The sequence below is a fragment of the Balaenoptera ricei genome, chromosome 12, assembly GCF_028023285.1.
Source record: "Balaenoptera ricei isolate mBalRic1 chromosome 12, mBalRic1.hap2, whole genome shotgun sequence".
Lineage (NCBI taxonomy): Eukaryota > Metazoa > Chordata > Mammalia > Artiodactyla > Balaenopteridae > Balaenoptera > Balaenoptera ricei.
The window spans coordinates 66,388,333-66,415,616 of NC_082650.1; the positions used below are offsets into that span (position 1 = coordinate 66,388,333).

Sequence of the window (27,284 nt, forward strand, 5' to 3'; positions counted from 1 at the left end):
TGTGATGCTGCCGCTGACCCTGCTGGCCATGTGATGCACCAGCCAGTTGTGCCTTGGCTGGTGCCACTGCCAACGAGAGCACAAAGCTGCCAGGAGCCAGGTCAGAGGGCAAAGCGGAAAATGATAGATTCAAGTATATCTGATATGTATGGGGAGAAAATAGAGGCTGAGAAGTTTTAACTCTTATACAGAGCAGTTTCTTGTCACATATTGTATATTTTAAAATCTACATTCATTTATTTATTTTATTTTTGATTGTAATTTTATTTTAAAATTTCACAGTAAATCATCTTGGATTTGGAATCTCCATTTTCAGAGAAACATGGTGATGCACAAAATGCTCCTTTCATCAAATGTGGAAAGTGTTTGGTCACCAATTCTTTAAATATTTTTCTGTTACCCTTATCTCCTTAAAGAATTCCAATTACAGGTACATTAGGCTACTTGAAATTGTAACATATCACTTATATGTGGAATCTAAACAAGCTGAACCCATAGAAAGAGAAGCTAGAATGGTGGTTACCAGCATCTGGAAGTGGGGGAAATTGAAGATGTTGGTCAAAGAGTACAAACTTCTAGTTATAAGATGAGTGAGTTCTGGGGATCTAACATATAGATAGTACTGTTAATAGTGCTGTATTATAATCTTGAAAGTTGCTAAAAGAGTAGATTAGATTTTAAATGTTCTCATCACACAAAAAAAGAGAAATGCTAATTATGTGACATGATAGAGATGTTAGCTAAAGCTATGACATTAATCATTTTGCAATTATAAATATATCACATCAACTTACACAGTGTTTATATCAATTATATCTCAATAAAGCTTAAACTTACACAGTGTTTATATCAATTATATCTCAATAAAGCTGGAAAAAAAATATAGACTCACAAATAGTAAATATATCTTGAAAGGAAAGTTTTAATTTTCAAATTTTATAATTGCACTTTGGAAATCCTAACTTTTAGAAAAAAGTTTGTGATATGGCCCTACGTTTACTTGAATGAATTTATACTCAATATTGGAATAGAATGAAATTGACAAGGTCTACAATTTTACAGCAACTGGATTTGGTGAATCATTCAAACAAATCACAAAATAGGGACAATTCATTTGATGAGCTTTGTAATGCAAAAATATTTGCCAAAGAAGGTATTTTGAATGAAGTAAAAAAGACAGAACATGAAAATATTTGGGCTAAAGTAGTCACATGTTTCAGTATAGAAAAAAAAGAACATTAAGATGCCCTTGATTTAGCAGTATTTTCTCTGAGTTTATGAAGTGCCTCAAATTCTATAAAGTATTTCTTATTTTAAAATATTATGATCCACAGAGAAAAGTCAGTTGGAGGTATTGAGAACTTTAAATTATGAAAATAAAAGGCAATTTTGAAAAGGACAGAAAATTTTATATAGAAAAGACTCCATTGGGGAAAAAAATTCTTTTTTATTGAAATATATCAGTGACATGCTATGAGAGACAGACATGATTAAGAAAACTGGATAGAGTATGTAAAATATTTACTAAAAATCTTTTTGCTTATTTTAATTGTTCATATTCAGATAGTCAACATACTTTTTAAAAATTACTTTATTGTACAATACATGAACATATATTTTCAGAAAGAATTTTTCTTTTGGAAATAGTTTCTGATTTAGAACTATTTTATAGGATGGTCATTTAGTAAATATTTCAGAGTTTTTTGATTTTAGTTATTTTTAACATAGTCTGCCATTCATATAATTGCATTGTTTGAACAGTAAATTACATAACATTCTCACTCTCAGACCTACCTGTGAAGCCTAGGTGGTTCTGCTCCCTGTAATGTGTACTCTCTGTTGCCTTTCTGGTTCAAGCTGGGCTACTACTGCTCTCAGGAAAGAAACGGCCCAGGGGTGGCAAAGCCAGAGAAGTGTAGCCTTCTGTCCTGAACTCTGAAATGAGAGCAGGGCCTGTTGAGTACTGCAGATTTTTATAATGACTTTAGACATTCCTCCCTCCCTCCCCAAATTATCAAGTTTTTCTGGAAAACATTTGATGCCTCATGATCAGGGAATTAAGAAAAGGGGGTTAAATCCTGAAGACACACAGTAGTTAAATGCTTGTTAGACTTTGTGACTTTGAGCTATGACTATCAAATATCTTGTCATTTAATATTTGAAAGAAGACTTGAAGTACCCAGGAAAATGGTGACATGGGGAGATCTGTGAGAACACATCCACTTTTTCAATTGGCAAACATTGAAATATGTCTTCATTATTTTTTAAAAAAAGAACATATTTCTAACACTTAAATCTGGCAAACAGACACACATGCACATTATGTGTCTTCTTTTGCATTGAATATAAGTGATAAAATTTTAAATAATATATAAGCAAAGTAAAGTAAATAATTCCTAAAAATAATCCACCATCTCAACCAAGCAGGATTTATTCCAGGAAAATTCAAATATGGCTCATTTGTCTAAACTATGAATATATATATGTCATTAAGAGATTAAAAATGCATATCTGACCATCATTTAAGAAAACCCAAATTTAATACTCATTCCTGATTTTGTTTAAAATTTAAAACTTAAAAAAGGAATAGAATATTTAAATAATGCATAATACCTATCTTTAATGAAAAATCTATGTTATACTTAACAGTGAATCACTAGACTCATTTCTTTTAGAGTCTAGAAACAAGCTACATGATTATTATTCTTCAATATTTTTTAAGTGAAATCTGCTGAGTAAATAGCACATAAACTAGAAAGAAGAGGAGATTTAGCTATTGTATAGAAGGAAATAAATTTTTCTTTAATTGCACTGTGAGATTAATATAAATAGAAAATGTAAAGGATTAAATTGAATGATTCCCATAATTATTAAGTAATTTCTAAGAATTAACAATATAAATAATAAATATATATAAGGAAGAAATAAAATAGTTTATTCATTTGAAATCATGTTAAACCTCATTAGAAACCACTCAGAGATAAACAGGAATTAAAATGACAATCAATTACCACATGTTCCTAGAAGTAGCAACTTTGCCAGCAAAGTTCTAGTGAGGCTACTTACTACTAATTATAAGTTGATACATTTATCACCAATACACTTACACAAATATGTAGAAGGGGGATAATTTTAAATATAAAGTGCAATTACTTTCCTCCTTCCTTCTTTGAATTCATTATCTTTCTTCCACCATCTGGGTATCAGCCTTCCTTTTTGGCGCACAATGCCTCATCCTGCAAGACAGAAGTCAACTGAAATGCTGAGAGAAGGTTTTAAACTCACTCTCCCCGACCCCAAAAATCTTATAGTAAGTATCATTTTCATTCCAAACACTTATTGGAAGATCATGAGCCAAAGCCAGAAGGAACAAAACATAAAGGAATTAAAATTAAGTATAAAGCAGCAGAAAAAGGCAGGGTAGGACATAAGCAGAGTCTCCTCTTCACTGGGAAATATGCTACATGTTCAGTCAGATGGTGAGGGGGTGGTGCTGTGCCCAGGTTTTAGACACTCTCTGAGCCTCTGAGTTATTGGCCCATGCCTATCTTCAGGGGTCTTGGCCTTAGAGGATGATATGGCAATATAAAAGATGAGAGGGTGTGGAGAGAAGGGAACCCTCCTACACTGTTGCTGGGAATGTAAATTGGTGCAGGCACTATGGAGAACAGTATGGAGGTTCCTTAAAAACTAAAAATAGAACTACCATATGATCTCACAATCCCTGGGCATATATCCAGAGAAAAACAGGGTCCAAGAGGATACATGCACCCCCATGTTCATTGCAGCACTATTTACAATAACCAAGATATGGAAGCAACCTAAATGTCCATCGACAGAGGAATAGATAAAGAAGGTGTGGCACATATATGCAATGAAATATTACTCAGCCATTAAAAAGAATGAAATAATGTCATTTGCAGCAACTTGGATGGACCTAGAGGTTGTCATACTGAGTGAAGTAAGTCAGACAGAGAAAGAGAAATATCGTATGATATCGCTTACATGTGGAATCTAAGAAGAAATGATACAAATGAACTTATTTACAAAACAGAAACAGACTCACAGACTTAAAGAACAAACTTACAGTTACCGGGGGGAAGGGTGGGGGGAAGGGATAGTTAGGGAGTTTGGGACTGACATGTACACACAGCTATATTTAAAATGGATAACCAACAGGACCTACTGTATAGCACAGGGAATTCTGCTCAATATTATGTAGCTACCTAAATGGGAAAAGAATTTGAAAAAGAATAGAAACATGTATATGTATAACTGAATCACTTTGCTGTACACCTGAAACTATCACAACATTGTTAATCAACTCTACTCCAATACAAAATAAAAAGTTAAAAAAAAAAAGATTTCCTAACAGTAACCCTCTAATAATTTTGGGGATATTTGAGAACAGTTCCATCTTGTACTTTATTACTCAAAAGGTGGCCCGCAAAGGGCTCCCAGCCTCTAAGAGTAGACTTGCAATCTGCGTGACGGTGGGTCCTGTCCAAGGCAAGCGTAGCTAGGATGGTAGGGAGATTTGGTGGGAGTGGCAGAGGTTGGAAGGGGTCTCTGCAGAGGGGACTGAGGGCAGTCCAGAGAGGTCTGATCTGAATGTGGTTCCTGGAATTTCTAAACCCCCAGAGAGTCAGGAGGCTGGGGGGTAAGCTTAAATCCATACTCAGAGAGGAACTAGGGTTCAAGAGACTGGAGAGAATGCAGACAAGGTGCCCAGATTCATGGATCATGTGACTAGAGGGAGACTAAGGAGCCCAGACATAGCAAGAGCTCCCTCAGAACAGTCTACACCTCAGCAGAGACCAATGGGAAGAAGAGCCATTGGTTCAAACACCCACTTGCTGATATCAGGGGGACTTGAGTGTCTCCCAAAGAATTACCCCCAAGAAAGAAGATAAGCATGGGGCCTAAATCTAACTCAATATTTATTTTTAAAAACAGACGTTATTTCTAAAGTAGAAATGAATGACGACCTTGAATTGTATGACTTTTTTTAAATTTTTTTTTTAAAGTTCTTTGCTGTTAATCTGAAATTCAAATTTTACTAGGTATCCTCTATTTTTTTTTTAAGTACCTTTTTAAAATTATTTATTTATTTATTTATTTATTTATGGCTGTGTTGGGTCTTCGTTTCTGTGCGAGGGCTTTCTCTAGTTGCGGCAAGCGGGGGCCACTCTTCATCGCGGTGCGCGGGCCTCTCACTATCGCGGCCTCTCTTGTTGCGGAGCACAGGCTCCAGACGCGCAGGCTCAGCAGTTGTGGCTCACGGGCCCAGTTGCTCCGCGGCATGTGGGATCCTCCCAGACCAGGACTCGAACCCGTGTTCCCTGCACCGGCAAGCAGATTCTCAACCACTGCGCCACCAGGGAAGCCCTTTTTTAAAAATTTTCTAACAGTACAAAAAGAGTTTTGTGAGTTGCATTGGTTTCAGTTATAGAAAAAATAAGTTAAACCTTTGCTCTGTTTAGTTCAAAATTTATAAGCCTGAGATTTATGAGCCTAATAGCTTTTAAAGTCATACTCACTAAGCAGCAGTTTTGTGAGGCACTGTGATGGTATATAAAAAGTCTTAAAACTCAGAAATTTTGCTCCTTGTAATCTTAAAAGTATAGTTTTGGGGACTTATGTACAAGAATGTTCATTATGCTATTAACTATAATGGCGGGAAGTGATGCACAACTTAAATATCTATGATAGAGGAAAAAGTAATATTTTAATGCAGTTACTAGAAATTATGTTTTGTGAAAATATTTAATGGAATAAAAATGCTAACAATACAATATTCACTATGTAAACAGAATACCAAAAAGGTGGTTGGAGGAAACTGTTATTTTTTATACTTTTAGTATGTTTGAAATATTTAAAATATTCAATATTAAAAAAAATAAACATACTATATGATCACATAAAACTCCTGGAAGAAAACATAGGCAGTACCCTCTTTGACATCAGTCTTAGCAATATTTTTTTGGCTATGTACCCTCAGGCGAGAGAAACAAAAGCAAAAAATAAATAAATAAATGAGACTACATCAAACTAAAAAACTTTTGCACAGCAAAGGAAATTATCAATAAAATGAAAAGGAAGCCTACTGAATGGGAGAAACCATCTACAAAAGCTATATCTGATAAGGGGTTATTGTCCAAAATATACAAATAACTCATACAACTCAACATCAAAAAGCAAGCAATCAGATTAAAAAATGGGCAGAGGACCTGAACAGACATTTTTCCAAAGAAGACATACAGATGGCCAACAGACACATGAAAAGATGGTCAACATCGCTAATCATCATGAAAGTGCAAATCAAAACCACAATGAGATATAATCTTATACCTGTCAGAATGGCTATTATAAAACACAACAAATAACAAGTATTGGCAGGGTTGTAGATAAAAAGGAACTCCTGTGCACAGTTGGTGGGAATGTAAATTGGAGCAGCCACTATGAAAAACAGAATGGAGATTGCTCAAAAATTAAAAATAGAACTACCATACAACACAGCAATTCCAATTCTGGGTATTTATCTGAAGAAAATCAAAACACCAATTCAAAAAGATATGTACACCCCTATGTTCATTACAGTGTTATTTACCATTGTCAAGATATGGAAGCAACCTAACTGCCCATCAATAGATGAATGGATAAAGAGGATTGTTTTATACACACACACATATATATAATGGAATATTATTCAGCCATAAAAGAGAATTAAATCCACATGAAAACATGGATGGACCTAGCTGGTATTATGTTAAGTGAAATAAGTCAGAGAAAGACAAATATTACATGATTTCACTTATATGAGGAATCTAAAAAACAAAACAAATGAACAAAGATAACAACACAGAAGCAAAGTCATAGATACAGAGAACAAAAGTTGGTTGCCAGAGGGGAGGAGAGTGAGGGGGGATAAGTGAAATTCATGAGGGAGATTAAGAGCTACAAACTTCCAGTTACAAAATAAATGAGTCACAGTGGTGAAATGTACAGCTTGGGGAATATAGTCAATTACAAAGTAATATCTTTGTATGGAGGCATGGTAACTAGACTTATTGTGGTTATCATTTGGTAATGTACTGAAATAGTGAATCACTATGTTGTGTACCAGGAACTAACATAGTGTTGTAGTCAATTAGACTTCAAAAAATAAATAAATCAAAAAAGTCACAGAAAAAAAAGATCAGATTTGTGGTTACCAGAGGTGGAGGATGGGGTGAGAGGAATTGGATGAAGGTCAAAAGGTACAAACTTTCAGTTATAAGATAAATAAATGCTAGGAATAGTGTACAACGTGAGTAATATAAGTAACATTGTTGTATGTTATATATGAAAGTTAAGAGAGTAAATCCTAAAAGTTCTCATCACAATGAAACAGATTTTTTTTTCTACTCCTTTTATTTCATATCTCTATGAGTTGGTGGATGTTCACTAAACTCATTGTGGTCATCATTTCATGATGTATGTAGGTCAAGTTATTATGTACCTCTTAAATAGTGTTATATGTCTATTATAGCTCAATGAAACTAGAAGGGAAAAATAGATGTACTATATAATCATATTTTTCAAATTAAAACACGTAATATTATCAAAGAGATGTATTTCCTTTTGTGAAAACAAAATCTGGTATAACCTGTGGTTTTTGTGACTATGGACTCTACATCTGAAACATATTTCCACGGTTGCTTGTTTTAAGGAAATTATTTGACACAGGTTTACCAAATCTCAACTCAATTCCCAGATTTTTCTGGTGAAGCCTGCATTTACCTTCTCTTTCTCTAAGTTCCCAAGGTATACCTTGTCTGTTTCACTCAGTCTGGCATTGAACCGTATACAGGTAGCCCGGTTACCTCACTTGGTCAAATATGGGCAGCTTGTCACCGCTGCTCAGTTGTAGGCTGCTGAGGTTCAGACTAGAGCAAAGCTTGGAGCAAGAGATCTTTGATTTTGACCTGTGTGTCTTTTCCCAAGCTCCAAACTCTGTCTAGCATTGTGTGTCAGAGAGTAAATACTTAATGCTAAGGATGTGTATTTTTAATTTTGTGCATTTGTGTGTATGTGTGTGGTTGTTTTCTATCTGCCTCTATTTCAACAAAATATTTTGCCAGATATCCTATAACTTCTTGCACTGACTTACACATAAATGTCATAGAGAATTAATTATATTTTTCAGTAAACCAAGACAGTACTCTCCCCTGGCAGGAGGAAAGTTCTCCTCTCTGAGGTGGAGGCGCAAACAGATTAATCATCTTCTTCAACCCCTTGTTCTAAAACATTGCCTGTGAGGCCCTCCAGCTGAATCATTCTATACCTCAGTTAAAAGGGAGTATTTTTAAGTTTCCTTGTGTATGAGCTCAAAGCTACCCTGGACTCTACATACAATCAGTTTTTCTACAAATACTGTCCATTGGTTAAGGATTCCGTCATGGAAACTAGTGGTCTCCTTCCAGGACGTGGAAGTAGGTACTGTTTAGATACAGAGGAGATTTTCCTTACAGACTTTCCAATGACATGGCCTTTTAGAAATAGAAGGTTATTTTGGAGGAATAAAATCATTCTATCTATCTCACTAGCTAGGTAGCTAGCTAGTTATCGTTTATGCCCCACCCTGGACCATTTGAGAGCAAGTTGAAGATGGCTCCCCTTTTCCTTTAAATACTTTAGTGTGTATTTTTAAAAATAAGAGCATTCTCTCACATCTCTTACATAACAATGCAAATATAAAAACTAGAAAATTAACATTGATACAAAATTATCACTGATCTATTATATATATTCTAGTCTATATATCTATCCTATATATCTATATAGATATATCCATATATCAATATTTATACCTATATTCTAATTCTGGGAAACCTGTACAATGAATCCCCAATTTCCTGCCACATTCAATAATGGAAATTTTGATCCTAAACTTCAGATAATAAATTGAGTTACTCAATGAACACCAACCATATATTCTTAATGAATCAAAAAAGTGGACTCAGGCATCCTTTCTGCCTACATTCCAACAGTCACAGCTAACAAATGTATATACACACACACACACATATATATATACATATATATATATATATATATATATCCAATTGTCCTGATAATGTCCTTTAGCGTATTTATTTTATTTTATTTTTTGGTCCAGGATCCAGTCCAGGGTTACTCGTTGCATTTAGTGTCATATCACTTTCATCACCTTTAATGTGGAATTGTTCCTGTGTCTTTCTTTGTCTTTCAAGATGTCACCATTTTTGTAAGGAAAAATCAAGTCAGTTTTAAAAAAGGATATACTCCAGGATTACAATTTCTCTTTAATAAAATGTTACCCACATGAATTTTGTGAAGGGGCCTCAGTTATGATCATTGCAAAAGATAAGAGATCATGGACGTGAGTTTAAAAGTTTCTAGATTCATTGTGATCTGTCCTCTAGAGTGTGGGACAATTTTAATTTCCATGTGGATACATGATATTTGCAGTCAATACACTGACAGCTTCCAGGGTGACGGTGTTAGAGACAGGAGGAGGAGGAGGAAGAGATATTGGGAAGAAGAGCAAGAGGAAAGGAAAGAAGAAAACAAGGAGGGGGCAGAGGTAGAGAAGGAAAGAAGAAATAGTGTCATTTTCTTAACAATACCTCAGAAAGGCTTATCAGATTTATTTATCTTAGAGCTATCCTAGGGTGTTTCCACTGTTGAAGATACATTCAACAAACATACTGAAAGTTCTTCCTTTTTCCACCAAATGTCGCCAAATTACAATCTTCCAGGTCTTCCCAAAATACCGCAGGGAAGAATACTTCTCTTGGATATTCACTTTACGTCAGGAACTCCTTGTTATATTATTTTATGACAAATGCAAGTGCCCTGGAGATTTACAAACCTGCTGTAAAAAAAAAAAAAAAAAAAAAGTGAGGGTATCTTGATTACTTTTCACGAGTTTTAGGGAATACTAATGGAACTATACCTGTGCTTTGAAAAATGTAAAGTTCCCATGCAGCAATACCAGGTAAAATTCGTTTAGGAAACACTGAAATTTACAAAGACCTCAGTGGTTTATAGGAAAATATTGTTGTTGGTATATTATTAAAATGTATATATTAAAAAACAGTTGTTGGCATTATACAAGTCACGTGGAATCATGATAAAACATCTTAATAAGTCAAATTGGTTAAATTCATTTCAGTGACACAGTTCTCTGTTCTCCACAGGAAGATAATTAAAGCATTCTCTTGACTGGTGGAACAGCAAGAGAACAAAATATCTTTAATAATTTAAAGATAAGTTATGAAATAATTTTAATTTTGCCCTACCTCTGTTGCTTTCTCTCATTACGTTATGAGTCTTTTAGTCAGGGTCAAGACCGGGCCAGTGATTCAGTTCTTTACGTCAAGGAGTAAACATGTTCCAATAATCACTGAGAAAAATTAATTTTATACGGAGAATGGTTCTGAAAGAAGTATCTTTTTACCTTGTTCTGCATACATTTCTTAACTTTTTTAGGAGTTACTTAGACAGTGAATAGTCATTTTGTTACAAGATGCTATTTCTCAGCAGAATATCTCTGAGAATTGCACTTAAGATGCAGTAATTAGTTTTGTCATTTTCATATGAATCAGTAAAATACATATTTAGTGTTACCAACATGGTGCTGTGGGCAATTAAAAAGACAAATGTTGTTGATAGCTAAATTTTGAAAACTTTTTTTTTTTTTAATTCTGCACTGTTTACAAGATTTCCCTGTGTTCACAGTATCCCTGATATGCAACTGTAAAAATATTGGCTCAAACCTCCTTAAGAATTGCTTTGTGGATCCCACTGGCGGATATAATGACCTCTTTCACTTTGTCAAAAAGGCAAACTTGTCAAGCTCACAGTGGTCAGTACTCTGAAGATCATCCTTGAAGCCCAGAAACACGGACCAAGCAGGGATTCCGGAGTACAGGTGCTGAGATGCATGGGCTGGACAGAGTCAAATAGTATCAGGACTCATGAACTGATCAAGGACGAAGGGACACTGGGTTTCTGAAGCTGAAGCCCACTTAGATTTCTCCTGTATCACTTAATGATATGAGCAGAGACTTAATTCTTTGAAGTCCCTGATTTAAGGAGCCGAAAAGCAAAGGAAACTTTATGCTTGATCTGATCCTTGTTATTAAAAGAAGTAGAGGAGATAAAACACTTTCTATTTTTATCGACTGATGTATTGGGGGGGTCAGTATTTTAGTCTGTTCATCTCTGTTTTGCCGTCTGCCCTGATTTCAAAGTTCTCATTCACTTCTGATTAGACTATCAGTTAATTCGCAGATATATCCTTTAATTGATTACAGTTAACGCTTTCCAGTTTGAAAGAGATATCGTTTTATTTCAATTGACTTATCATCATCCTTCATTTTACCCTCCAATTTAATTAAGAATGCCACATAAAAAAAATCTCAGAAAATGTACTGAAATAAATGAATCTAGTTTTATATCCTTTCCAAAGTAAGTAAGTTAGTAAGAAATCTGTATCATCTTCCTCTCCAAGCACAGTTTATCCTCTAATGTCTCTCAAAAACATTTTTCTTTAAGAGATGAAATTCTTTTCTTTTTTCCTGCCCTACTCAGGTTCACTTCGTGCCACCAAAGTTCTAGAGGGTATTGATTGAAATGCTATTGCACATTATAGAATTCCAGTGACCTTCTGAAAATTTCTGCAAATTTTCAAGGCAAGAAAGCGTTGTGGCTTATGGTCCTCTCTATCTTTGAGCTGCGTTTCCTGCTTAATCCTTTTAGTTCTTGGATCTTATTGCTGTCCAGTGCATGTGAATTCCATTTTTCAGGGTATCGATAGAAATGGAATAGTCAATCCTCCTCCAACAAATACTTCACTCTCACATGACATTTGTGTGAGGTAGCTACATTTACTGAAGGTTTGAAGAGTTGGGGATATTTATAATACAAATATGCTAATAGTACCACAGTATTGAACACTATGTTTAAAACTACTGTATTCATAGTGTTGTACTTCTCTGAAACTAATTCCCTCACTCTTCTCATTTTCTTCATGGCTCTGACCTGTCTCCAAACTACTATTAATTTTTTTTTAATATAGAAACATTCATGGATCTTTTTTATTTAACTCTGGCCTACCCATCTCCATGGGAGCCTCAACTCCTATCTCAAATGGCTTATTATCATTAATGAACAATGGCTTATTTTCCTTTAAAAAAATTTTTTAGGCTTATTTTCTTAAACAAGTGTATTTCATCTTTAAAACACATGTTAGGAAACAAATGTTAACTATGAAGAGATTTTAAAGAACATTTTAACTTCCTTGCATATGGTCAAACACCCTGATTACCAGTATTAATGTGGTTGTAGCTATGTTTACCTTTCACTACAGACTTCATATTTAGGTTAGCTAAAATAGAAGTTGAAACCAAACAAAAAAGGAGTAGTTAGTATTTCTCCTTATATCTTTCCTTTGACTTTCAGCCCGAAGGTCAGCAATAGCCTTCATTTCCAGCAATGTCTCTGAGCTCACAGTCAGGTGTAGTGACAGTATAACTACCAGCATCAGTATCAATATCCTCCCTGGGAGCACAGCAAAACTGTCCTCTTACCTTTGGGAGGACTTGGAACCTATCAGGTATTTTTAAGTTCAAATAAATGTTGTGAGAAAAGCTGAGGATTCTGGAAGCAAACCTGTCTTCTTGAGATGAAGACAATCAGCACAGATGATCTGCCTTTAAATGGTACCTGATTCCCCTTCACCCCCTCCCACCCATGTTTTAATGGTGCTGCTGTTTCCCAGAATATTGTGTGTTTTCCAAGAACACTTGACAGTTGCTACTGCAACTGACAGTATTTACATTTTAAACAGTGTGTTATGATGTGATAACTACTGATAAACCACCAATGGAGTGGAGAGTACTTTTATGCAACCACTCTTACACATTTTGTCCATAAAGCTTGAGCATGTAACTAAGTCCTATCTCTGCATCTAGATACTAGTTATGGTTCCCTGATACCCAGCTATTAAGTATTGGGACTAATAGCTCAAATGTAACTCTGTATGTCAACCACCTGGAATAAATTTTATTATGGTGATAGCTTCCATTTCTCCAGTTAATCTTCAACTTTTAGTTAAAGCTTCCTGAAACTAATGATTTTGTTTAGAAGATTCAGTTCCATTGGGTACATTCTTAGAGTGATACTGGGAAAATTACTTAGTCTCTGGAAGTCTCAGTTTCTTCATCTATAAAATTGGTATAATAAAGCAGGTTTCTAAGGACAACTGTATATGTGAAATCAAAGCATATATGTAAAGCAAAGGTCACTAACACAAGTCTCCAGGTTTGTCACATAAATAAGCAAATCTGGATGAGTATTAGAAGATAAAAATTTGCAGGGCTGTTAGACACCTGCAACAGAAAAAGGTATTCAAACACAAAATTTGTCTTGCCCACACAAAATATTAGGGAAGAAAATCTGGCCACAAATGACCTGTTATTTATAAAAATATTTAGCTTCAAAAATGTTTTCTCTTTCACTTTCATTTTCCTTCTACCTCCTGCCTTGATATATAGGTGACCCCAGGTCTATGAGTGGTAATTAAAGTGAAAAATAAAGATGGCTAAAATATTTTCTGTGTTCTTAAAGATCACTAATCTGCCTGGGGAGACACATGGCAAATGCAATATAACCAGGCAAGAGCCATAATGGAAATTGAAGAGTAGCAGAATATGTCACCCCAAATTATGACTGTAGGACTTAAGGACATGCCGTTCCCAAATATGCCATTTTGGTATGTTGGTTGTTTTGAGCTGTAGACACTTGGAAAACAGCAGATACAGGGAGAGTTTTTCTCTGAGCTCTTATCTGTCTAAGGACAGATCTTCCAAAGGGAACTGATTTGTCATAAATCTTCTCCCCGGGGGTTTCATCGACCAGGGAAGACTGATGCACTTATCCCAGGAGAGGGTACTGGAGTACAACACCACACCAGACCTACATCTCATCACCCATTCATCTTTCCTAAAAGTCACTAACTCTCCCCTAAAAGGTCCATATTCCCCTTCCCCTTTCCCTATTAAGATGATATTTATCCCTAAATTCTAAAGCCACTACTTCAAGTTTCTCCCAGGTGTTCATGAGGTATACATGTTAATAAACTTGTTTGTTTTTCTCTTGTTTATCAATCTTTTATTACAGGAGTCTCAGCTAAGAACTCAGAAGGGTAGAGGAAAAATTATATTTCTTCCCCTACAAAATATAAGCCAATCTCCTATATACAATGAAATCACCAAAGAAGAATTTACTTGAAGTCATTAGGGAGAGTTTCATAGATAAGCTGGCATTTCAGCAGGGTCTTGCAGTAAAATAAGGTAGCTGATGAAAAGTAAAAGGGAGCCAAGGGCATTCGAAATGACAGGAACCATTAATACAAGATTATAAGGAAATGAATATATGTGGCAGTGATTCACCAACCTTAGAATCTTTTATTCAACTAATTAGACAATCATAGAATGCATTCTGCAGGGCCACAAGCAAATGAGGTAAATGCTTACCTGGAATCTTTAATTATTCAGCAATACTTTGAACTCCTAATGCCTTTACCAAAGATTTATTCCCCACACCTAAAGTAATTTGAATGGATGTTTCACTACATTATGTATTAATAAATTAAATTTAAAAACTTTAACTCAGCATATTTTAATAGGTTTCAACAATATAATAATTTGGGGAGAATCATTTGAGGATAGCCTGTAATTACCATTGACATTCCTTATCTTCTCACTCATGCCAGAGGGCACCAGTATTCAATGTTAGTTGTTTTATTCTTTTGACTCCCTAAAGGTTTACTGCTTTGTGTCAGGACCCCATTACCCCTGATCTGGACTGTTATAATAGCTCACTACCTTCAGCCTCTCCTCTCCCTTAATCTACTCTGAATTAATTCTTCTAGAACACAATTTTGATCCTATTACTTCTCTATTCACCAACTTTTAGCGATAGTCCATTGCCTACCAAATAATACAGATAATCACAAAATAAATGCTGATTATTCTATGTGGTTCGAACTGTCCTTATGAGTTTGTGTTGGCAGATGAACTGGAATAAGTGTGAATAAGATATAAGGGAAACAGAATAAGAAGAGTGCTGACTCAGAGTCACTAGCACTCTTGGATTTAAATCATAGTTCAACGGTCACTTTTGTATGACTATTTTTTTTTCTTTTTTCTTTTTTAAATTTATTTTTTATACAGCATGTTCTTACTAGTTATCTATTTTATACGTATTAGTGTGTGCGTGTCAATCCCAATCTCCCAATTCATCCCACCACCGCCCCCCCACTTTCCCCCGCCTTGGTGTCCATATGTTTGTTCTCTACATCTGTGTCTCTATTTCTGCCTTGCAAACCTGTTCATCTGTACCATTTTTCTAGATTCCACATATATGCGTTAATATACAATATTTGTTTTTCTCTTTCTGACTTACTCTGTATGACAGTCTCTAGGTCCATCTATGTCTCTACAAATGACCCAGTTTCGTTCCTTTTTATGGCTGAGTAATATTCTATTGAATATATGTACCACATCTTCTTTATCCATTCATCTGTCGATGGGCATTTAGGTTGCTTACATGACCTGGCTATTGTAAATAGTGCTGCAATGAACATTGGGGTGTTGTATGATTTTAGAAGCTACCTAACATTTTCCAGTCTTGGCTTCTACAACTAACTTATCAGGTTTATTTTAAAAGTTGCCATGAAGGGTTGCTATATTATCTCTATAATGTAATAGATGCTGCAATATTTGTAGAAATGAACTGAACTGGATCTGGCTAAGCTGGCAAGTTCTGGAAGCACAAAAATAAGAATTTCAGACAAATCTTCTGGAAAAGACAAGGAGACCCAGAGGTATACAAGGAGGAGGCATCTAGGAGGTAAACGGGACATCAGGAAAGATTGACAGCAGGTAATAGGAAGAAAATAAGAAAGTCAAGGGATTGTTATCAGGTGGATATCCTTGTAAGAAAGAGGTCTAGGGAGTCCATTAGCAGGAAGAAATGATCCAGAGAAGAAATTAACTGAGATCAGAAGTTTCATGCAGTGGATAAATAGTACCCAGTCTCAGCAAATGGAGTTGCCAGGGCAGAACTCAAGTACCATGAAGATAAGACAGAACATGAAAACCAGCAATAAAATTCATCTGATCCGGAGGCCCTACTATATGGATATGGACATCTTTTGATTTTCCCTACTTAGAAGCCAGATCTGCTTCAGAGCCTAAAGATGGTAGAAACTACAGGCTAATGACATCTGGAATGAATAATATCACCTTGGGAGTGATGTTTGGACTACAGCAGAGATAGGGATCCAATCTAGACTCCTATGTAGTTTTCTTATTAAATTTGAATTGGCCACTCTAAGGTTTGTTAATGTTATGGGGTTTATAAATATTCTTTTCATCTGTAAAAGAAATTTCCACTGTAAAAATATATTCTGAGTAGAGTCAAAAAGTCATGTGTATTCTCAGATAGGACCCTGAAAAGAAATGGTCTATAATAGGGAAGAAGATAAATGTATATCTAAGCTTCTAAAGTTGAGGTCAGTAGTGGAAATAAAGATGAAACCCCCAATTAAGATTTAAACCAAATTTGTTTAACAAAAATCTTATTGTGTTCCTGTCACTTTTATTAACTCCATTTTACATGTATGGAAACTGAGTAAAGAAAGTTTAAGTAATTTACTTCAGGTCATACTGATAGAAAGTGATATAGTCAGGATTTAAACTCAGTAAGTTTGGCTTTAAGTCTCCGTATTTTTGATCACTATGCTATATTGGCTAATTATAAGCTAATTAATAATTAGATAGTGTCCATCAGAAGAAAACCAAAGACCACTGAAAGCTAAATAAAAATAACTCCAAATGCATATAATTTAGTTTTGCTGTATAATAAACCATTTCAAAACTTAAAGACCTCAATCAACAATTGTTGATTTAGTTCATGTTTCTGTGTATCAGCCGAGTGGTTCCTCTGGTCTGGATTAGCTCTGCTGATCTCTGTAGGGTACACTCAGCTGAATGGTCTAGAATAGCCTACTTACATGTCTGTAAGCGGACACGTTCTTGGCCAGAATGCCTGCATTCTCTTCCACATGGCCTCATCCTCCAAAAGGTTACTTCCACATGGTAGTTTCAGGATTCCAGCCTGAATCTAGGATTGCAGCATGAGAGGGCAAGTCCCCAGATGAAAGCTCTTTCAAGACTCTACATCAGTGGTTTGCAAGCTAGGGGCAATTCTCCCTACCCCAGGAGATATTTAACAATGTCTGGAGAGACATTTTTGATTGACATAGTCAGAGGGTTGCTGCTGGCATCCAGTGGGTAGAGGCCAGAGATATTGCAAAATATCCTACCCTACGATGCACAGGACAATCCCCTTCAACAAAGAATTATCCAGTCCAAAATGTCAACCGTGCTGAGGTTGAGAAACCCTGATCGATTTGAATCACATTTGTTAATGTCCCATTAGCCAAGGAAACTCACATGGCCTAGGTCATTTCAAGGGGTAAAAAATTATACTCCATCTCTTGATGAATAGAGAAGAATTTGTGCTCATTTTTGCAACCTGCCGTTGTAATAGTAGTTATTTAAGAAAAAGAAGAAAAAATGGAGATGACAATAACAAAGCAGCAGCAGCAGTAGCAGACAAGTTCAAGGCACAAATTAGAAGGGAATAAGAGGGTCAAAGAGTATTCAGCAGGACAGCAAACCTGGTAGGTTTTCCTTAATATTTTGCTTTCATTTTATCATGCTTTATGCATTCATATATGAATATGTCTGAACTTTTCATAGCCTTTAAGAGATGTCTGTGTTTCAAATGGGGTTTTATATTATATTTAAAACACTAAAATAATCAACACCGATAAAACATTAGCTTATATATATATATATATATATATATATATATATATATATACATACATATTTTGAAATACTGTAAATTGTTTTTTATAATTTCTATATTTAATGATCTAGCTATAGTTATATGAGGTAAAATACCTATAATGATGACTTAATTTTTTGTAATCTGAATGTTTCTATTTGGATTTTTAGTGTCAATTATGTGAAATATTATCATAATTGTTCATCATTATTATTATAACTGATACAGAGTTTACCTATAAGCAGCTAATAATTACATAAAATATTACATAGATGAAGTCTATAAAATTGTTGATAATTTAACCATTTTATGCTTATGTAAATTGAATTAATATATGTCTCAAATTAATATCACTAGCTAACTCAAATTAAGATAGCCTGTATAATTTTTAAAAGATTTGGAAAATCTAAATGTATTGCCTAAAAATTCTTCCTGCATGATTTGGAGATCCCAAAAGAACAACTTCGTTAAATCTTTATCATGCCAAATATATGTGACCATGTCTTGTGCAAATGAATATTTCAAAAAAGATGTTAGATATCACCAGAAAATTAAAAATTAAAAAGCAGCTATAGGAAACTTTCTATCTTTTTAGCCCATAAATATAAATTTTTTTTATGGATTTTTTGTTTGTTTGTTTTGGTTTGGTTTATTTATTTGTTTATGGCTGTGTTGGGTCTTCGTTTCTGTGCGAGCGCTTTCTCTAGTTGCGGCAAGCGGGGGCCCCTCTTCATCGCGGTGCGCGGGCCTCTCACTATCGTGGCCTCTCTTCTTGCGGAGCACAGGCTCCAGATGCGCAGGCTCAGTAGTTGTGGCTCACGGGCCTAGTTGCTCCGTAGCATGTGGGATCCTCCCAGACCAGGGCTCGAACCCGTGCCCCCTGCACTGGCAGGTAGATTCTCAACCACTGCGCCACCAGGGAAGCCTTAGCCCATAAATTTAACACCACAGAATAATGAGTCTATGTATACCTGCCATCCTCCAAATATAATACATATGCACAAATGCCATTTTAATAAGGGATGCATTTACTTATAGAAGTGTAAATATTTTTCTAGAAGAGAAACAAGTTCTTTCTTATAGCATCTTTGCTTCAAAATCTTAATGAGAAGTAGTGCAGTGCAGTAGGTATAGGATAGCCCCTGGGGTCACACACCTGACATTTAATCTTTGTCCTGACTTTCTTAACACTAGTCTAGACCTTTGTTATTGTTAAGCAAGTTCTCAGAGGCCTAGCTTACTAGTATGTAAAATGGGATAACAATCCTATCTGACATGTCTGTTATAAAGGATAAAGAAGAGAGATATACAGAACCTTTCACTATATTAACATATGCTTTATGAATATAATTAGTTTATTAGTTTCTATGATCTTTGCAAACATTTGTATACCAGAAATCAATATAGATCAGATTCTAATTAAGTTTTCTACATTGTGATTTATTTTAGCTCCTTTCTAGCTCCTGAGATTTCTAAATTCTTACTGGAAGGAGAAAATGAGAAAAGTACTCTGGGCTCCTCCAATGTTAATTTACCTAATTATTCCCATTCCTGTCATTTTTCTCATCACTAAATTTTTTCCACTTTAAAGTCTTCTTTCTCACTTTCCTCTGTACACAATATAACTTTTGCTTAAAATATTTTTAAAATTAGACAAGAATTTAATATCTTTAACTTATATATTTAAAAATAAAATGGTTAAGTTAGAAAATAGAAAATAGATTTAGGAAAATGTATCCAGAGGGTTAAGTAGTCTGAATCCTGACTGAAACATCATTTTGTGTTTTGAGCACTTACGTCTGAAAAATAATGTAGCTTCTTTGGCTAGTGCTTGGGAAAGACTTCCTCTGTTTTTCCAATGTCAAAGTAATTTTCAATTTATCTCAGATGTGGGAGATAGTCAAAATGGTCTTAAATAAAATGCCATGTTCATTCATTCTACCCCTAAGGAAAATATGATGCATAGCCAATATTCCTTTCATTGATTACTTATAGTGTGTTAAATAGTCACATTATAAAGCTTGAAAGACAGAACCATAGATATTTGCAGATTACAAAATAACTCCAAAATAAAATATTTCTGCACAAATCTTTGGTGACTGGCTATGGTAAGAAGGCAATAGGAATTGATGGGCTCATTTATCTCCACCTCTTTAGAGACCACTTCATATTTTTCACCGACTATATTAATAGATTCTGCATGTTTGACTATGAATAGTCGCTGCTATAAGACACCTTTCAACAGCCCAGAACAGTTTAATAGTATCAAGGTTACAGCTGTACTTGTTCATAAATAATTCATTTAAAATGCATTTTTTAATTAAAAAATAGGTCATAGGATTCATTTTGAAGTCCTGTGAGTCGTTGGAAGATCATCTGGGGATGATTCATTAATACCTTCTCCAGAATCTGCAGTCTGCTATCCCAGGTTCGTTCATAAAGGAACTGAGTAATACTGCCTATGATTCCCAGGCTTTCATTTCGAAATTCACAGAGGCACTTTTGACTAGCACCTCCATGGATGTAAAAACAATGTGGGTTCACCATATTCCAAGACATAGTTACCAGCCATGTGGTGCTTGGAAACCTTTGCCCATTTGTCAGGCTAAATTATAGTCCTGACTTGGCAGCAAAGAAAATAGGGCATCATATTTTTACTTGTATATAATATTACGGGTAACTGTAAACTAACACAATAAAATAGAAAATAGTTTAGGATATCTGTGGTTACACACTTCTATTCCCTCACTTGAGGTCTTTGGGGGACATGATTTTAAAACGGAGTAGTTATTGCAAAGCCTGTTTTGAAAGATCACTGAAAAAATGGTCAATAACTTGATGGTGAATAAGGTTCTCCTAAGGTTTGGCATTTGAGGACACAGAGAAAGTATTTAGGAATCACTCGAGCTCCACATAGACCACTGCAGGACAGGTGGCAATCTAGTGACATCAATGGTTAATGCCCCCTTTTAAAGCACAAGTCATCAGAGCAATTAATTCACCTGCCAGAGATGCAGAGGCCACAGGTTTGATCCCTCTCAAGCTCGTAGATATACATATACATTTAATTTGCAAGGTAACCTGGCTTGGGTAACATGCTTGTGCCATTTCATATGTATTTTCAAACTCTCCCTCTTTACTGGTTTTTCCAGCTCAACATGTGAACACCTCTAAGACTTGCTCATCTTGAAAATTTTAATTATAAAAATATCACTTTCTATTGATTTTGTATCTCTTTATAGATGCTGACTATATGCTTTTTCTTTTTTTCAAGACAAGATCATGTTCACTTCTTTTCTTATTCTTCAGCTTAGAGCAGTCAAACATCCATACTACATTGCTCCAAAGGCATTGCACATGAAGGTCAATGATAGGTTTCAAAATTCACTGAACAAGTGGTGGTCTTTCTTTTGTCCCACTGCCCTAGCATTTGACACTGACTCATCTGACATCACTATTTCCTTCTACCACTAATAGCTTTTTTTAAGTCTGTCTTATGAAATATTCTGTATTCCTTATATATCTGTATTCCCAACACTCTGACTCATTTTTCTATTCACTGTGTATCCTGAGAGATACCCATTTTGAAATTTCTTTCTTGTTTCTTCAAGAAACAACTTAAAATTTGTTAGGTCCCAAATATACACCTCTAAACTAGAGACTCTACTAAGATTTCATTCCATTTATCCAGTTGCTTATGGCAGATCTCCACTTAGCTGTTCCAGAAACATCTTAAACTCAATATTTTAAATAGCACCATCATGTCCTCAGTGTATTCTTTCTCCTCTCTCAGTAAATTACATTATCACTTGTGCTCACCCAAACTACAGAGAAAGTGGAGTTGTATTTAACCATTGTCTGAATACAGGCTGCTTTCAGCCTTCTCTAAATACAGGTGTGTCACCTTCTCCTTCCATCCATCCTGCCAGGTGACCAGGGATACAGCCCTCTTCTTGAGGCTTATGGATGTCTTGTAATGTTAAGATTGTGGAAAAATTCCACAAGGGATAAACTAGACAAGAAACAACTTCATTTAATGAAGAGATATAGATGGGCCTCACTCCTGCTGGGTGGACATTAATCTGAGTGCTAACTCCCAACCAAGGGAAGATTTCATTGGTACCTGTGACATGAGCAGCTAATATAGGTCTGGGCACGGAGTGAGCAGTCGCAAGTAATGTTTCAATTTCCAAACAACTCTGACAACTGAAACAAGGCCCTTCAAGGAGACCATTTACCAAAATGTTGTCTAATGACCCATCACCTCTAGCCCTCTCTCTAGGGACTACTAAACACACTTAGCTCCTTTTCCTTCTCTCCTCGTTAAGGTGTGAAACCAAAACTAGACAAAATCTGAGCTTCCTTCCACTATCCTTCACATTTCTTCTCTGGTAAATGAATACAGACCTGACTCTCTACTAGAATTGAAGAAATGGGAATAACAGGAGGGAGAAAATCAGATAATATTTCAAAAGTAATTTCCTGCCACACCAGCAACAAGAATCATCCTAACCCCTCATCGCTCTAGATATACAATTGTTATTTCCCCATTTTCCCTGCTGAGTGGTGACAATCTACCAACTTCCAGATCCTTGTCATCACTTAGCAATATGAGCACCTGGATGGCAGTGTTCACCTTACCCCCAACTCTTAACATCACCCCAGGCAATTTCTTTGTCCACATAAGTAACTAAACCCTAGGAAATGTTCCAATCCAAGACACAACTGCAACTAAGAAAAAAAATCTAGCACGAGGAGCAGTAAGGGATATCTCCAAGGGGGGAAGGCAAAGAATTCATGAATGCTCTGCTATTGAAATCGAGAACTCTACAACCAACCCAAGAAGTTTTATCTGTGCCAACAAGTTAGTTGCCCTAGGTGCCACTTCCATCCATTCAGACTGTAAAATAGAATAGGTGAGGCCTTTGTTGATATAATATTAATATTGCATTTAGCAAGACCCAAATAGATAGTATGTTCGATTGTTATTACTGACATACCAGAAATGTTGTATTACTCAAAATCCATAGAACACTTGACTTTTTTTCTCCACCTAGATTTATATCTCCAGCATATTTCCTCCACATGGCCATGGGCATTACATTCTGGTACCAGCTCTCTTTCCATCCCCATTCATAAGTCACAACCACCATCCCAGTTTTTGAACTCTTTGACCTCCTCAAATCTCAATTGATACAATGTCCCATCATAGTCTCCCTTTTATCTATCAGAATTGGTTGGTGTTTTTTTCAAATCTCTGCCAATTTGCCTATCTTTGTCGTTAAACTTCTCTCAGAGATGAATTGGCAATCACGGGATATAACAACCAGTTATATGAAAATACTTCTGTGGTGATTTCCATAGTCAACCTCATCCCCAAGAAAACTTTACAACTCACTACATTCTTCACTTTCACTACAACTATGGTTTCTATCTTTGCTGCTTCTTTCTCAAAATGACACCCAGCAGAGAGACAGTACCTGAGGAAACTACTAGCTACACAGAGAGAACTTTAAGCCACATTCCAGATTGCCAAGGGCCAGCCCATAGAGTGTATTGATCAATATCTCAGGTGAGGGAAAACAAATGGGAAACATTTTCTGATTCTGCTCTGCATTCATATAAATCATCCAGGCATAATGAAGGGTGGAGGACCTCAACTTTTCTCAATTGTAGACGATACTAACCCTATGACCTTATGACTTCAACTTCCCTTCATCATACACTGTTCTCTGCCATGTCTGAGCCACTAAAATCATGTAAATCCAATTCAAGATTAGAAAATACAAAGTATAGTAAGTTAAGTTGTTGAGTGAAGCAATGCCAGGTAGAGATCTCTGGTGCCTGCTGATTACAACAGACCTTTAAGAATCCATCTTTCAATGAAGGAATATGTAGGGACATTCCAGCTTTAAGAGAATCAAAGGGAAAAAGTTCACTTTGAGAGGTGAAAGGCCCCCAAAAGAGAATTTAGTGTCTAGTCTAAGATGGTCACTTAAAGCCCTTAGGGTATAGTCCCATCTGTAGCTAAAATCCACTTAAAGGGCCGCTCAGAAAATGACACCAGGATTCACATCTCTGTCTCCATTGTGAACGTCTTTCTGTCTGCTTTGACTTCTTCAGTCTTTGTTACTGTGCCTTCTTACCTGAAGAATTTTTCCTTCTCTTCACATTCTTTTGTGCCTTATGACTTGTTTGGAAAGTCTGCCCAGGTTGCGGTTCTGTTGCTCTGCTCGTATTGCTTCTTGAGTTAGAGCAAATCTGGCTGGAGAGTGGGGTGCTCTGTCTTCTCTCACTGTTCCCGACAGGACTGCACATGTATCTAAACAGGAAAAGTCTCTGCCATAGAGAAATACAGTTAAAGTTGTTCAAATTACTATGCTCCCTGAATAGATTGGGAAATTGAGTCCCTCAGATGTTAAGTGGTTGGCTCATCATCACGATAAAAGATAGAAATAGAAAAGGTACAGCTAGTGTCATTCATGGATCACACTGATCTAAAGTTTAGAGGATATCCTTATAAATTATGAAGAGTATTCAAATCTATTCACTACTGTACTGGACAATAAAAACCTCAACAAGGGACTTGAGGATGAAATAAGAAGATAGAAATAAATATCAACAAATGTTAAACCTTGAATTTAATTGAAACAGATAACTAGCAGATAACTAGATAACTAGATGGGAGCAGGAGTCCAGGGAAGAGCATATCACTCCAAGAACTCTGAGAGTCTGACTAATGAAATCAATAATACAGTAAAAGCTAAAATGTTTCCAAAACAAAAAATGACCTAATATATTTAATAAAGAAACCCAAAGTATGGAAATAGTAACGATAGAATAAACGGGTTCAGAAAAGCAAAACTTGGTGGTATGTCTAACTGCTTCCTTGAGTAGAGACACCCTGAATCTGGGGCATCTGATCATCTCATTCCCCTGGGAGATACACTCTGTTCTTGAGCAGGGATTGCTCATTAGACTTCTCCTTGAGTTGAATGAAATAGCTGTCAGGATTTTCCTCCAACCCGTCCTCTGAGTCTAAGTTCATGAACTTACTCTCTGGTATCTAATTCAGTGTTCTTGATATCAACACACTAGTAGAGTGGGTGACTTCATTAGAAGGCAGACATAGTCTATTCTTCTAAATTTCATCTGCCAAGGTGCATGTTGTTCACTATACATGAAGAAACTGGCTTTTGAATGGCATATCAATCTTTGGCATTTAATAAATATGTGAGTGCAACCAACTCTGTGGTGCTGAAAATATTGCCTTTCTTGATATGCCAAGTTGAAAACCAGAGATTTCAAGGCAAATTCTCCTGAAAGCCTCACTACCTGGGGTAATGTAATTTGGGTCTCCTTTCTTAGCAAACATGCCAATCTCTGTACACACATTTTCAACAGCAATGTAGCAGACCTAGATTCAATTGAATTCATCTGAAAAAATCTACCAAATTAGTCAGTAATGAAAAATTAATTAGTGAGTTCTGAAGTAATTAAAGATAGTATCGAAAGAAAAATAAATAACAGTCATAGGAAAGACCACGTCTGGAGACTTCCATGCAATCCTAAGGTTACTGGTGTAACATTTAAAAATGCATTAGAGCTACTGTGATAACTATTTGTAAATATTTGAGGAGTCATTAATTGCTAAAGGGTTTTGATTTGTTTTACGTGAATCTAAATGGGCAGAACCTAGAGTCATGAATGGTAAAGGGGGAATAGATTTTATTTCTCTCAATGAAATGAGCTGCCTTGTAGGATGGTAGGTTTCCAAGATGTAAGTCAAGTTAAAAGACCCTTTTCAGAGATATTTAAAGGAATTCCTATATTGAATGAAAGTTGGGTTAAACGACCTTTAAGTGGCATTTCAACTTGGAAGATTCTATGTGCTTAGTGGAAGATCAGTTAAGGAGCCTACATATTCTGACTCCTGGTCCAACCTTCTCTTCATTATTTTCTCTTGTCACCAGCAGTTGTAATTTTTTTTTAGGACACGAAGAAGATATTCATTTATCTGCTTGCTTGTTATATATGCATTTGCATTAATTGTGTTCTGATTTGAGTTGCATAAAAAAGGCACACCTTCAAACAACATCAAATTGTTATTACCCATCCAAAGACACTCATTTGCATGACGGATAAGGAAAAATGCCTCCTGAGTGTATCTTCTTTTCTTAGTCCTTTGGTATAGTGTTCCATGGCTGGTGTGTTTGAAAATGAACTCACACAAAATATTAGACAGGCAATACTAACTGTTCATTCAAGGATTTTAAATTAAGCTTCCACAAGCAACTCCACTTCTGATATAGCAATTAGAGGATAGGGGATAATTCGTAAATCACACACTCAAGAGAAAGTAGCTTATGTGATCTGTTTTTGTCTGTATGGAACAAAGCACCAAATACAAAAATATTTATTGCAAAGTACCCTTCCTCATGAGAATGAAGAAAATGGGACATAAACTTAGCATTCTAATTTCTGTAGATTCCGGTTGTGTATGAAACCATCTTTGTATCATCATCGCTTCATGATACACAAGTCTTGAGTTCCCAAATGACAGACTAATAGCGAGGGAACACTAATCACGGAGGCATAGGCAATTACAGAGCAAAAGCCAGGGACGCAAACCAATTAACTGAATGTAAGACATGCTGGTTCAATACATCCAACAAAATCCAGAGAGTTGAAAGCAGGAATCATATAACAAAAATGGTGTAGGCGATTTGTGTGTTTGTTAACAAATTATATCAGAAAAAACTTATGTTCCTTTTTAACAAGCAGAGGGGACACTAAATTTTTAGATTCTATATGAAGAAAACATTTGTTAGCCTCTGAAGTTTTTATGTATATCTTGCCTTATATAATTTAGTATCTTTTCACTGTTTTGTGCATGTTTAATTTCAATTTCATTTGGTTAATTTACATGATTGTGATGTTGACTCTATTATTTTAAAATTCAGTAACATACGTATGTATTTAAAATACTATAATATAATATATAGCAGGATTACGACCTCTGACCTGAAGTATCTTATAACCTTTTTTGGAGAGGAGAACTAAGGTCTATGAAATAATTTCTTCAGTTCTCTGGAATTAGCTGGACCCTGTTGTTATAAAATAACGGCTATTTCATCATGTACCAAAAATGAGAACAACACACAAATATGTTAACATTCTGAAGTGTGTGGATGAGAATATCCATGTCATTGTAGGTCAGGAAATGTAAAATATCAAGGAATGTGATCTTACTGAATATTTAGATTCTTGTCATAGATACCAAATGACATGGCTGAAAAAAAAAAAAAAGAGCAAAAGAGAGTAAGCCTTAGAAG

General features: G+C 35.6%; 1 long non-coding RNA gene across 2 annotated transcripts in view; it reads right to left on the reverse strand.

Moving 5' to 3' along the window:
- LOC132376364 (uncharacterized) overlaps positions 1–24,234 on the reverse strand; it is a 64,478-nt gene extending 40,244 nt beyond the window's left edge. Inside the window, exons 1-3 of one of the 2 annotated variants that reach the window (XR_009506283.1) lie at positions 24,096–24,234; positions 3,154–3,236; positions 1,795–1,935 (exon numbers count right to left, since the gene is read on the reverse strand). This is a non-coding gene — a long non-coding RNA (uncharacterized LOC132376364). Of the gene's footprint in view, positions 1–1,794; positions 1,936–3,107; positions 3,237–24,095 lie in introns of both variants that reach the window. The other variant, XR_009506282.1, reaches the window with a different exon arrangement.
- Between the last annotated feature and the right edge of the window lie 3,050 nt (positions 24,235–27,284).